Source organism: Chenopodium album, chromosome 10 (assembly GCF_948465745.1).
Source record: "Chenopodium album chromosome 10, dcCheAlbu1.1, whole genome shotgun sequence".
Taxonomy (NCBI): domain Eukaryota; kingdom Viridiplantae; phylum Streptophyta; class Magnoliopsida; order Caryophyllales; family Amaranthaceae; genus Chenopodium; species Chenopodium album.
The window spans coordinates 53919113-53934139 of record NC_137843.1 but is presented as its reverse complement, the minus strand read 5'-3'; the positions used below and the strand labels follow the sequence as shown (position 1 = coordinate 53934139).

The following is a 15027-nucleotide window of genomic DNA, read 5'->3' as shown; positions in this document are numbered from 1 at the left end:
TTTAGTTCTTATTAAGCATTATTTAACAATTAAATTTGCTCATATAATTCTGTGTAGGCAAAAAAAGTGTAAAATGTGCAATATGTAGTTGCTCATTTTGTACAAAGTATAAGTTAAACTGAATGTACTTACTTGAGCTATCCCTCACTCGCATAAAGTGAGTATACTATGAATCTATGATATTTTGTTCGGATATTAAAATAATTCAACTAAAACACTATATTATACTATTAATATCGATGTAGAAAATATTTCCAAAAAAAAAAAAAATATCGACCTAGAAAATGAATTGAAGATAGTACCTGTAAAGAAAGCAAGAAATTGACGGAATCAAAAATATGTTTAGTGTCCATCTTTTCTCCAACAATTTCAGGAGGCATCGTCGATAAGATTAAGCAACACTTGATATAACAAATACAAGTAAAAAATTAGAGGAAATGATATAATTAACAATTTAAAAATGTACAATTACATTATTGAATAGATAAAGGTCTACCTTGAGGGCATCAGCTGTGCAATCAGAAACTTGCCAACCAACAACCATGATCTCTATCAGAGAATGCCCAGGCTTCCTTTGAGATGTGTCGATACATACTCTTGAAGTGACCTGATGGATTTTCCTTTATCTACATACATCATAAGATTACTTAGTACATGCTTCTTCTTTTAGTTTTATGTCCTAACTTCTTGGTTTTCACACTTGCCAATACACATTTTGTATGAGTACCATTAATAAAACTTTTTTTGCATCAATATATATACTTCACCCATTTTTATTTACTTGCACCACAATACTTACGCACGTGTATATTAGACTAAGTAAATGGATAAACTAATAATTGACAAAATTTTACCAACGATAAGAAGAAATTGGTATGTTGTTATGGCTAATTTTCTTATTTCATTTTGTTCGTTTAACTAATTTAATCATTTTCACAAATAGCGTGTCAAAAAGGTGCATTGCTATTATATAAAAACTAAAGGAAGCACTTTTAACCACATTGGGGGGGGGGGGTTTCAACAAGTCACATTATGCAATGTGATTTGTGGTTTAACCACATCATATCATATACATATCACTAATATATAAAGCTGAATCCCACAGTTAGACCACGAGACATCGACACTACTTGACATTATAATTTTTCGCTAAGTGTCGCCCCATATAAGCAACAATTTTGCATAAACATGTCACGTTAAAAGCCATATATATAAACAATATCCGATAGATTTGTTTGGGATAAAAAGTAATTTTAGAGTTTAACTTCGATAAGATTTTAATCTTTCACGTACATTAATAATTTTTTTTTTTCAATACACATCTTATAAAATTATAATTTAATTTTTGCATCATAATATTCATTTAAAAAAATTCTTTAAAATAAGATCCATTTAAGATATATTTTAACCAATTATGAGTATTTTATTTCAATCCTTTAGTCAAGCCATGAGACGTGAAAACTTGGCATTTCAATTTTCGCCAAGTCTCACACCATATAAGCAAAAATTATGCATAAACATGCCACATTAGATTCCATGTAAGCGATATCGGATAAATTTGTTTAGTATAAAAAATTGATTTAGAGTTTTAATTTCGATAAACTTTTAATCTTTCACATACATACTATAATTTATATTATTCAATAATACACATCTTACACTCCGTAAATTGTAATTTTTGCATCATAAAATTGTTTTAAAAAATGCTTTAAAACAAGATATTTATGATATATTCTACCAACTATGAGTACTTTATTTCAATCTAACAGATATGAAAAAAAATAAAAAAAAATATTTGTCTAGCTTTCTAAAATTTGTAAAGATTTTTAAATACTAAACATAATAAAATACTAATACATGTAGTTTAAAATCCTAAATATAATAGAATAATGAATGTAATTATCAACTTTATATGAGTCATAATTATGTAATGTCCGAACAACACTACGAGTATTACCAGCTTAAAATCCATAAAAATAAAAATTAGCGCAAGAATAAATTAAATAACTACATCTATTACAATGAATTTGATTTAAATATATTTGTCTAATAAAGATCTCTATTGATAGTTACAATTTAATCTTTCTATAAACTAATATAGCTATAAAAAGTACAAAATTGTATAAATAAATAAAATCGTATATCTAAATATCCTACATTATCAAAAGTGATGATTATTCCGTATGTGATACAATTTAACACTCAAGTCAAAAAATTTATCCTTAAATTTTATCAACAAGGCAAGTCATCGCTTGAAAGCAAAACTAGTAATAATACAATCAATTTTTAAAATTTCTTTTCATTTAGTGAGGAATATAAACATTTGATAGATATGTGGGCAAAAACAATTTGCTAATCTAGATTCTTAATTGTGGCTTAAATTATGGTGTGGTTTAGTTTCTTCATTTTTCAAAATTCCACACCTAAATTGCCACTGTAGTTTGGACAAATACCTAAATCACACTACAAATTTTAAAGTGCAAGCACACTAAAAAAAAAAAAAGTATATTTACTCGCTTTCTCTGTGTTTAAATAAGTGAACCATTTTGACTTTTGTATTATTCATTTAATTCACTTTAACTAATATTTTTGATTTATACTTAAGAATAAATATAGTTTTTTGGGTACTTTTTTGAATCGTTTCAATGAATAGTTTATTAATATTCAGTATTTGTTGTTATAATTTTTACTTATTAATAATTAAAAATATTATCAATCAAAGTTTTACATGCAAAAAAAAAAAATGTTTCAATTAGTTAAATACAGAAGCAGTATTAGTTTTTGGTATTGGACATTGGGCATCACTTTGAAGTTTGAACACCCTAAATTTTGAAAATGCTTCCATTAGTATTTACCAATAGAAAGCCTAAATTTTACTTTATTTTTTTCGTCTTTGCTTTTGTTTTTGTAAGGTTTATAACTTGATCATTTTTCTTCCTCGATTCTCTAGGAGGATCTTGTTAGTTTAGATGAACTACTACGAGAGGGGGGGGGTGAATAGTAGTAGGTTCCAATCGCGGAACTTAAGCGGAAATAAACAATAAAAATATAAAGAAAACTTAAGCACACAGCAAGTTTACGAGGAAACCATCCAGTGCCTAACTGGAAGTAAAACCTCGGCCCTATTGGGACTTATAAACAAATTCCACTATAATAGGCAACTCTCCTAGTACAACCTATTACACAGACCTTTGCTTCGCAAGTTCCTCTTAAGACACTTGCTGATTGACAGGAACCTATCCTATCAGACCTAAGACAAACTCAGGCACCTTTTTCGACCCAAGACACACTCAGGTTCCTTTCTCGACCTAAGACACACTCAGGTTCCTTTTTCCCACTTGCAACCCAAGACAGACTCGGGGTGACTAACTACCACTCGAATTTTAGAGAATTCAAACTCATACACTTGTGTGAATTTAAGAGAATCCACAATCTCACCCCAAAACCAATTACAACTCAAAGACACACTCTAACACATAAATGGAAAGTTACACATGAAACCCGAAATCAAAATGATAAAGCTTAAACCTTTGGCAAACTTACTCTTAAGCACTAAGTGGTTTTCACGCTTAAAACTCTCACTTTGCTAAGCTGAAATACTTCTATATTTATAGGAGTTCCTCAGCTTCTCAAACTAGGGTTTTCGCAAACAAGATAGATCAAACACAAATCTGATCTTATCTACTTTAAAACCGAATCCAAACAGATTTAAATTCGCTTTTATAAAAACCAAATTTTATCAAATTCGTTTTTGTTAAAAGATAAGATTTTATAAAAAAAGATAAAACCAGGTTAAACCAGATTTTATAAGATAAAATCCATTAAGTACTTTTGATAAAATTCATAATTATCTTTTACGAATTAGTTAGTTTGCCAAGCTTTATCTGATTTCTAATAAGTTCCAGGCATATCAATCATTTATATGTTTACATCATCCTACGAAAACAAACTTATCTTTTACACAACTATAAGTTATGAAGTCCATCTTCTTCGGTTGATATCTTGATCTTTGTGTTGATCCTTGATTATTGAAGCTTGCCCCAGCATTACACCAGAACCAGGTCGTTACAACCCGTTTGAAGTTCCTGTTGAGAAACTTCGGGAAGTTCCATTGCTGGAACTCTTCTTCTGTTCTTTACTTGTCCTCATGGATCTTCCAAAGTTCCTTTGTTCCAGTTCCTACTTCAGCCCTCTACGCTTACTGAACCTGCCAACATCACAACACTAGAAAATCCTTATTAAAAGGAAGTTTGCTCAATTCTTAGTATCATCATCAAAACCTCATAAGGGTCAACAGATCTTTTCTCTATTGAGGAATTTGTCGGCGGTGAATAATTATTTAGGATTGAAAAATTATCAATTTCTTTAATGCAGTAAGATGAATCAAATGAAAACATCCTTAGGGCTAACTCAACACTAATAAACAACGAATCATTAGACTCCCTCTAAGAAAGTAGTATATTCTAGCGATGTAAATAGAAGATATGTTTCATAGGTCAGATCTACTTGATGATTGTAGTTTATTATATGTGAAGGAAATCTTTATTTGATTCGATATAAATATCAAGTATTAGTTAATTAAAATTGAATATTTGTTTTTTTATAAACGTCATATGACTTTTTATTCATAGTTTGATTTTACTATAAAAAAAAATAAAAAAAATAAAGATAAAGTGAACAAAATAGATCATTAGTCACCAACAAATTTTTTAAGAAAATGTGACCTGTGATTCTTTGATGTAGAAGTGAGCTTTGTTTAAAGCAGGTCCAATTTCGTTAAGACCAAGATTTGAAGCTAATAATGCTTGGACAGACAAACCACAATCCCATTGTTGGCTTCCAATACCCTGTACTTTTAATCCATCCTCAGATATCCAGATATAATCGGGGATTCGAGCAAGATGTTTCTTGAAATGATCTCCTTCAGGATTTTCCACCCAACATGCTAACATGCACAACACCTGTATAGAAATTATTATATTAGGTAGTACACTAGACTATGTTGTATCTCTATAGGTCATTTTATGCAAGATCACCCAGATTTATCGTTATAACAATCTATCTACAGATAATAAATTTATATTTTTATTTATTCTGATAAGTTAGGGTATAGTTTTGAAAGAAGACTATACTAAAGTCTTGTTTAGTTCACCTAATATATTTGTCTATCTAATTTGATTTGAACTTATTTTTCTGATATGGTTTTATCTGAATTTATTTTTCTTGATCTAATCTGATTTAACCAAATTTTAACCTTATATGTATACTAATCTATAAAGAAAAATTGTATCAAGTGTGATCTTATTAGCATGTTAGATTTATAATAAGGTGAACTAAACATGACCTAACTTTAAGCTTGTATGCTTTTCCTATAAAAAAAAACAAAATACATGCAATTTAATTAAAAGAAATAAAGAAATTTCTTTTTTTTTTTCCTCTTTGGGATTGCTCATGCTATAGATAAGAATATGCATGAGTCGATACTAATAAATACGACGGGGGTAATTGATATTGAATATCAATAACATAATACTAAAACAGACACCGGGAATGACACGTCACTTCCTGGCGTCGTTTTTTCCCTCCAAAAACCACTTTTCTGAAATAAACATATTCTAACTTGATTTTTCTTTTTATATCTTTTTGATTGACAGCTTATTTAAGATAATAAAGTTATATATATTTAATTTATATATTATAATAGAAATTAAAGATTCTTATTAGTAATATAAACATTATTTGCTTAAAATGATTTTTTTATAATATATTATAATCAAATGGATTTAATTTATAGTACGAAAAAAAAAATATTTAGGTTATATTGCATCAAATTGACTTTAACTCATAAATCTATAACTATAACTATATATTATATTATACTATATTAAAGGTGAAACCACGAATGACATGCATGTATCATCTTCTTTTTAAAAATTTCCTGGCAGTTTTTTTTTGGCCAAAGGTTCTTAGAGAATATTTAATACTATGCAATAATATTTCCCTAACTATTTGGTATTTATATTTCATTTATACACACTAAACAAAAATATTATTATTTTAATTAATACTATGCAGTAATTAAACTAATAATAAACAATTAAAGTTACCGTGCATGGCACGGGACCTAATCTAGTTATCTATGTTGCTTTTCTAAAATCTATTATAAGCATCTTTCTATAGACTGAAAAATCAAAAAACGAAATATTTTCTAACTTTTATTAGTTGATATATTTTGGCTTTTGATAATATTTACAAATTTTATTTTGACCAACTATTGTGACTTATAACTATCATAAAACACAATCATATGAGATCTTGTTTGATTCCTTTTATTGCTTATTTTAAATATAATATTAAATTTTTTAATTTTTTTTCTTATTGATATTTATAGATCGGTTATTAATCATTAAACTTGAACAGTGATTTAAAAAAAATGTAATAAAAAGAGCATGTCAAATAAAAAAGAACAGAGAAAATATTTAGCTTGGAGATGATCAGGTTTTAAAAACTTAACCCTACACTCGTACAAATCTGATCTGCATAGGTACAACAAACTCATACTAACTCCACCTAACTAGACCGGACCTAAACAAACTTAGCATATGATGATCCGAATTGACACTTTTACAATAGCAAATTTCTTAAGTATTACTCCCTCCGTCTAATAATATAGTTTTTGTTTGTGTTCTTTCACGGTATTTAATAAATAGAAGGACAAAGTAGATAAAGTACATTATTAAAAGTGAAAAGTACAATCATAGACAAAAGTTAGAGAGAGAAAGTGGAAAAAAGTAAAATACATGTGCAACATTCAAGGATATATTAGGAAGAATAATGAATAAAGTTAAAAAAGTGAGGGTATGATGATCTTTACATACTATCCAAAAATAGAAACAGGAACATTATTTTAATTCTCTAAAATAGGAAAACAAAAACTATATTATGGGACGGAAAGAGTACCTTTTCCACACATGCAAGTGTTATGTAAGGACTGTTTTCGTCTTTGTAATGTATGTGCTTCATAGTACCCTCCAAAGCTTTCTTTCGGAATAACTGGTTTAGCGGCCATCGATTAAGGAAAGGCTCCACAAAATATCGAAGAGTGTCCCAAATCAAATCTTGAATCAAAGGGTGAGAGTAAAAGAGATCTTCCTGTTGTATAATCATCATCATTTAGTTAAACAATCAATTTATACGTGCAATTAAATTTTTACTTCTCTGTTTATATAATGGCAATTATTTTATTTTCAATCTTGACAATGAATAATTCAACCAATAGTTAAATTTAATAAATTAAGACAAATATAACAAGATCTCATATAATTATCGTAATCTTGAATCACCAATATAAAGGACTTAGATGTTTGCATTAAACTAAACATAAATGAAAAGTGAACAATAAAGGGCGTTCGTGTTCAGTAGGGTTCTTCTCCAACCTTATGTTTTTATTAACAATCAATCAATAATCATCAATAACATAATACTAAAACAGACACCGAGAATAACACATATCACTTCCTTGTGTCGTTTTTTCCTTTCAAAAACCATTTACCAAAAATAAGTATATTCTAACTTTATTATTATTATTTTTTTATATCATATTGATTGACAACTTATTTAAGTCAATAAAATTATACTCCGTATATAGTTAATGTATACATTATAATTGAAATTAAAGATTCTTATTACTAATATTAAATTATCTGCGCTTTTTTTTTCTTTCTGATAAATTACAATCACATGGATTTAATTTAGGAAAAATAGTAAATAACCACCCCTCAAATCACCCAAAACTAATTTTACCACCCTTTTTTTCTTTATTTTAAATGACCACCTCTAAAAGTGAAAAACATTATAAAAAAAAAAAAAATCACCACTTTTAGCCAATTTTTAATTCAATTAGGACAAAAAGCGAAGAATGTACACTAAAGAAGGAAGAAGAACCTTTAAAAATTAGCTTATTAATAGTCGAAAACATGATCAGACTAATGCTAAAAGTTGTTGATTTCTAATGTTTTTAATTTTAGGGGTGGTTATTTAAAATAAAGAAATAAAGGGGTGGTAAAATCAAATTTAGGTGATTTGAGGGGTGGTTATTTACAATTTTTCCTTTAATCTATAATACGAATTTTTTTTTTTAAAAAAAAAGTTACGTTATATTGCATCAAATTGACTTTAACACATAATTCTATAACTAACTATATCTATAACTATAACTAAAGTACAAAGTTTCTTATGCGGCTGGCAGCACGGTGCGGCCAACCACAATATTTTTTATGTTTTTTTTTTAATTTTTCATCTCTCTCTTTTCTCTCTCCTGTTTCTCTCTCCTCTTTCTCTAGTTAGCCCACCCAAACCCACCCCTTCACCGAGCTCCATGCTCTCTTCTCTCTCTCCTCTTTCTCTCTCCTCTTTTTCTTCTTCTCCAGTTAGCCCACCCAAACAAGTTATTTGGTGCAGTAGTGGTAGCGGTGGAGGGAGCTCCTCGTAATCCGTCGCCGAAAAACAAGCTAGAGGTTTTTAAGGCCAAATTCAGCCATGAAAACTCTAGATTTTCTAGAGTTTTCATGGTCAAATTTGGCCTTTTTAACCATATTCGAGGTGAAATTTGAAGCCATTATTAAATTTTAAGGTAATTGTTCATTTAATTTTTTTTAACGATTTTTAATTTTTTCTTTTCGGTTGTTTTGTGTTTGTGCTTTCGTGGTGTGGGTGTGGTTTTGGTGTCACTAGGGGTTACTAGGTCGGGGGTTACTAGGTTGGAGAGGTAACTTGGTCCAGGGTTACTAAGTTGGTCAGGGGTTACTTGGTCGGTCAGGGGTTACTAGGTCGGTTAGGGGTTACTAGGTCAGTTAGGGGTTACTTGGGGTTATTAGGGGTTACTAGGTCTGTCAGAGGATACTATGTCGGGGGTTACTAGGTCGGTGAGGGGTTACTTGGTCAGGAGTTACTACACTACTAGAAAATAGGCCTATTTCCGACAGACTGGTTCCGACGGACACATAATTTCGTCGGAAAACTCGGAAATTCCGACGGATTTTTATTCTGTCGTAAATCCGTCGGAAATTAACGACGGAATAAAAATCCGTCGAAATATATGGGATTTTCCGCCTTTTTAAAAACTAAAAACCCTAAATCCCCGGACAATTTTGTTCAAACTTCATATTCCGGCCTAAGGTAGTAAATTACACATTTTTCAAAGATTAGGTAGTCAATTACAACATTTTTTTAATAGGTAGTTTCTCGCAAATTCTGGACTATAATAGGTAGTTTTTCACAAAATTTCCTTTAAAATAATACTTTAATATAAAATTATAGCTTTGAAATAGGTATTTGTACTTTAAAAAACTAACCATGAAGAAGATAAAAGAATAGGATTAAATAGAATTGAATTTTCGTTGGAAAGAATAGGCAGAACTTGCAGAGGCCATAACACCTTCAATATAACTCCGAATAGGGCGATTCTTAAGCCTAATCTCAAGGATTTTTCGAGAGGAACAATCTTCCATGAAACATCAAAACCCAAAAACCGACCAGAAGTGCCCAAAAATTGGCTTCCAATGTGTACGGGCTGATTATGTATGAAAAGAGTAGAAAGAAAAGTATGAAAAGGTTTAGGGAAGAGAAGAATAAGAGAGAAGAAGAGAATTGGGTTTTGGTGTGAAGAATATGAGAGGTATGAGGGGGGATTTATAGGCTCATAAATGAAAGAATTATGCTAGGAAAATGTAGGAAGAATTATGGTAAAAAGAATTAAGGAAATTACTTGGAGAAGAGAGTTAAAGAATTATGGAAAGTTTAATATTAAGGTGACTAAGAATAATTAATTTAAGGAAAGTGTGTTGTCATGAAAAATAATATGGAAAAAGTAATTACTTTGGGAATAATCAAGGAAGATATAAGGTAGGAAAATAAGATGATAAAATATTTAGGAGATGGAGAAATAAAATTAAGGAAAATAAGAGATTTTAAGGAGATAATTAAAAATACAATTTACCAAAATAAATCACCCAAAAATCCATCATGGTGGCCGAAAATTTGAGCTTTCCTAAGCTCATATTTTCGGACATCCCTTTAGATATTTAGAGAATTAATTTGCTAGTTTTAAGGAATTAAAAATGATTGTGTAAATAATATTTATTGTTAAAAATAATTAATTAATAAAATTCCAATTATTCATTAAATAAAATAACTAAGAAAATCAGATATTCTATACATAGAAAATCCGAAAATCATAGTCATTAAATTAGGAATTTTCGAGCATCTTAAATAAATAATAAAATATAATTTTATTTAATTAAAATATCCGGAATATATATAAATAATCTGATTTTTAAATAAAATAAATGGATAATAAATCTTATCCAAAATCCAAAATAATAATTGAGTTTTAAAATATTTTTGGCGCCAAAATTCAAATATCATTTTGGCTCCAAAATTCAAATAGTAAAATAAATTACTTAAAATACCCTTTTTAGAAAATATTAATTAATTAATTAGAAAATACGTTTCAAAAATACGGGGTATTATAGAAATTTCCGTCGGAAGAGACCGTTTTTTTCTACCAAGCCTTTTCCGACAACCACTTCCGACGGAATTTCCATCGGAAACCCCTTTTCCGACGGATTTCAGGGTGTTTCCAACGGAATTTTTCCGTCGAAAATGGGTTGTTTTCTAGTAGTGCTAAGTAAGTCAAGGGTTACTTTGTCTGGGGGTTACTTTGTCTGGGGGTTACTTGTTTGCTGACGTGGCACCCTGCCGCACCAGAAACTTGCCGTAACTAAAGTAGTAAATTAGATTCCATTGAAACAAGAAAAAGGGCATTAATAACATGAAATTGTTGTTTTTTATGCACAACCCTTAGGGCTATCCGGCAGTAAAGGTTACACATACAATTGTTGTATGTGGTTCCTATATACAACAATTATTTGTCATATTTTTATAGGCTAGAATAATAGGTCCAAGTTCCATTAAATTCATTTTATATTTGACTTCTAATTTTCTCCCCTCTTTTAATTATGTGTCAAATTTTTAATAGTGTTGTATATAGGGATAACATACAATGGTTGTATAATTATAGAGTAGGTATGCCATATTATTGCATATTGAATAAAGCACATAAAAAATTTATAAAAAATAGGATATCTTCTCCGAAAAAAAAAAGGATTATCTTCTCATACAAAATAAAATAGGAATATCTTACCGCAGCACAAGAATGACGGGCATTCCTCCAACTAATTTGGTCAAAGAGTTCGTTGTAGAGTTCTTTTCTTAGTTGGTTAATTAGTGGTGTTATTGGTCCCACAAACCTTTTCCCATACAAGACAGACATTGGCATAAACACCACTCGAATGTAGCACCACATTTTACCTACATTTAATCATATTATAGTCTTAAATATAATTTTACTAAATATCAGCCATAACATAACATATGAATGTTGAATTTTATAAGCATGTAATTTTACAGTGTTATGTAATAATTTCACTAATTTCAAGAAATTATAAATAGATAAAGAAATTAACCGTGCACCAAATATGCATTGGAAGAAAGTTTGGAAGAAACAATAACTCAGGTGGCATTGGATTACATCCAGACCAATCGTATAGACCAAGTATCTGAAAGAATACACGAATTTAATATTAGTTAAGAGAAATTTAATATTCTTGATCTTGGTTGTTAACTCGTTTAATAGGGTATTAGAGTTCTAAAGTAGTCAGATTCCATTAACGGCTTAGCTTTACACTATAATAAATTTTAACATGTTGATATATAATATACTTTCAGTTTTCACGGTCTCTAAGACACATTTTTATTTTATCAAAACTTACACAAAGCCATGTTTTCCCCCATGAAGGAATATGTGTAGCACTGCCATGGTCAAGGATCCATTTGCGAGCTCTGGGGCACGCGTTGTGATCACCTTCATCAGGTCCTACACCAAGTATCCGCAGACATATGTAATTGAGCACCGTACAAAACATTGTGCTATGTCCTTCACAATGAAATCCCCAACCTCCATCTTCATTCTGCCATAACCACAACAATCAAAACTAGCTATAATTTCAGTTACATATTAGTTGCAACTTTGGGGTATTATTGTGAGACATAAAATATTTCAAAGTTGCAACTAATATGTAACAGAGGTAGTATATGAGCACACATTTTTCGTTTCTCCACATTTCCGATATTCCGTAATAATTTTAAATCTTTGACAAACACGCGGTTGAGAGTATATAAGTTTGATCATAAATTGATAGAGTATAAAACATATTCCTGGAGTTCAACTATTAACTTAAGTTTTTGGTTGAGTTGGTCCTTTAATATGGTATCGGAGCCAGTGTGACACAAAAGTCACGGATTCGAATCTCATCTACCTCTCCTTTTAAAGTGGAATATTAAGCGCGGGGTATGAGGAGGGCCATGCTGCATCCACACTTCTAGCCCAATGAGCTCTTGTGTAAGGGGGCGTGATAGAGTACAAAAATATTCCTGGACCTCAACCATTAGCTTAATCTTTTGGTTGAGTTGGTCCTTTAACATAATAGAATTTATGTTATGAAAAATTTATGTTCGGTGTTGAGCTGAGATAATAGAATTTAGATGTCCTGTAATGTATAAGCAAAATACCTGTAGCAAAATAAAGTTAAATTTGTTATAGAATTAACTAATGAAGGGTTGATTTGATTATATCACTACAGGATATTATATCAAATAGGGCGATTTTTAAGTTCAAATTTCGCCCTATTAGGCAAAGGGCATAAAAAATTTTCGCCCTCTTTGATAAATATCACATAAGGCAAAAAAATTTCCCCTCTTTGATTGAATCAAGCAAGACGAAAAGTTTTTTTGCCCTGTGTAAACAACTCAAACAAGTCAATTCATATTGCCCTCCTTACTCAAAATTCGCCCTGTTTGATCATATTTTAAAGGGCAAAATCAAAGTCATCCTCTTTGTTCAATTTTTAGTGTTTTAAAAAAATAATTCTAGGAGGGATTACATTTAGAAAAAAAGATGTTAATAGGCATAAATTCTAATTTTGTCATTATATATACAAAAGTATTAACCAAGTTTTCCTAAATAGCAAATATAACTAAGCCAAAGAGTACTAAAATTTAATAATATACGTTCCTTCTATATTCCTTCTACCAGCAAAATTTTCTATCTTACTTTCATCTTGTGTATCTTGAATTTGCAATTTCTTGTATCCTTCTCCAGTTCTATCTATCCTGCCAGCAATCAAGAGATAAAAAAGGTAAGCTGAATGAGTACATGAACAACAACTGCACAATAAAATCCTATTTTGTCAGATAATGGAGGTATAAAATCCAAGTGTACATGTGTATGGTCTTGTGAGGGCAACAAAGCCTTTGTAAAGCACTAGAAAACTCAACTACACTAGAATTCTTGTTCTTTAATCACCATTCACCACTGAGAAAACTGAAGAACTAGGGAAGAAAACGAGATGTGTGTAGTATAGCCTTTGTAAATTAAATTTGCCCTTTTGCTTTGAAATAGGAAGACAAAAGTAAATTTTGCCCTCTTTGCTCTGTAACAAAAGGGCGATTATAATTTCGCCCTCCTTGATAGAAACTAAAAAGGCAAATTATAACTCGCCCTCCTTGACCGATTTATGTCGCCCTCTTTGATCTTTTTTCTTGTAGTGTATGTTGATTATATACTTACGTACGTGTATGCAAGGGTAATTTTTTTTTTTTTTTTTGAAACAAAATTCTTTAAACTTAATATGAACGAACATTATTAGAGTTTAACCAGAATCAAACTATTAGATGCTGAGAACTTTTAAAAATTATATCATGAAGGAAAACTGACCAAAAGAGGGATGTAAATTTGAGGAAAAGCAGTGTCAGCAGGCCAATGGCCATCCTCAGCTTGCAACGCTGTAAGGTAACGCGCAGCTCTCTTCACCGTTGTTGAGGCGGTTTCGTGTGTGATCTCCTCCGCATCATCCACCTTCACTTGAGAGGTATTGTTTGCTTGAAGTTTTTCTCACGTAGGAACTGTTAGTTCATACTACTTTAGACTAAAAATAAATAAAATCTAATACTAGTAATATTGCAATTTTGGGATATAGTTAGTGATAATCAAACCTGATGACGTCAAATAAGATCACCACAAGCCTTAACTTGAAAACGTTTTTCATAAAAGTTTCCACGAATATCTTCAATCTCCTCTCTCTCTCTTCAGTGGTGCCATAGTTGGGATCAAATTCCCAAGTTTGGCGTCCCAAAAAGTTGTTGCTACTGTAGAAGTATGGCTCATTTGCCCCTTGTGCTATTTTCAACCTCCACATTATATGATAAGCTCAAGCCTCAAAGTGTAATCATAGACTAACTCTAATTTTGTGTAAACTCAATTTGGAAAGAGAGTACACACATTAATAATTAATTCCAAGGTTTTGAGATGTATTGTGATGGTATCAGCTCAAACTTACGCGCGTGTATATATATATATATATATATATATATATATATATATATATATATATATATATATATATATATATATATAAGTGTGTAAAAGGAGATAGAGTAAATAGATTAATTAATTACTCCAAGGTTTTGACTTTGAGATGTACGTATTGTGGTGGTATCAGTTCGGATAACTTACGTACTACAAAAAACCTCTCTTTTTTTTTTTTTTTTTTTTTTATAATTTTTTAACTTTTTACTTTATTTTTTTTACTTGTAATATAGTATTTATTTTTCACGTTTAACCATCAATATCTTTAATAAATTATGCATTTATAAAAACTATGATAATTATAGAGTACTCCATAAATTTTAGTGAAGCATACATGTACAGTATATTTATAGAAATCATAAAAATCATTTATTTTAATAGTTTCTTACATAGTACTTCGTATATAATATATACGTGTAGTATCAACTTTAAATTTTTAATACTACTCCTTCCGTCTCCAAAATTTCGACCCTTTTGGCTTAATTTTAGTCCCAATATAATCGACTCATTTATATTAAAATACCCATTAATTTACAACAATA

General features: G+C 30.0%; 1 pseudogene; it reads right to left on the bottom strand.

Annotated features, from left to right (window-relative positions):
* Nucleotides 1-14315, bottom strand: part of LOC145564116 (beta-amyrin synthase 1-like) — a 41578-nt pseudogene extending 27263 nt beyond the window's left edge.
* Between the last annotated feature and the right edge of the window lie 712 nt (nucleotides 14316-15027).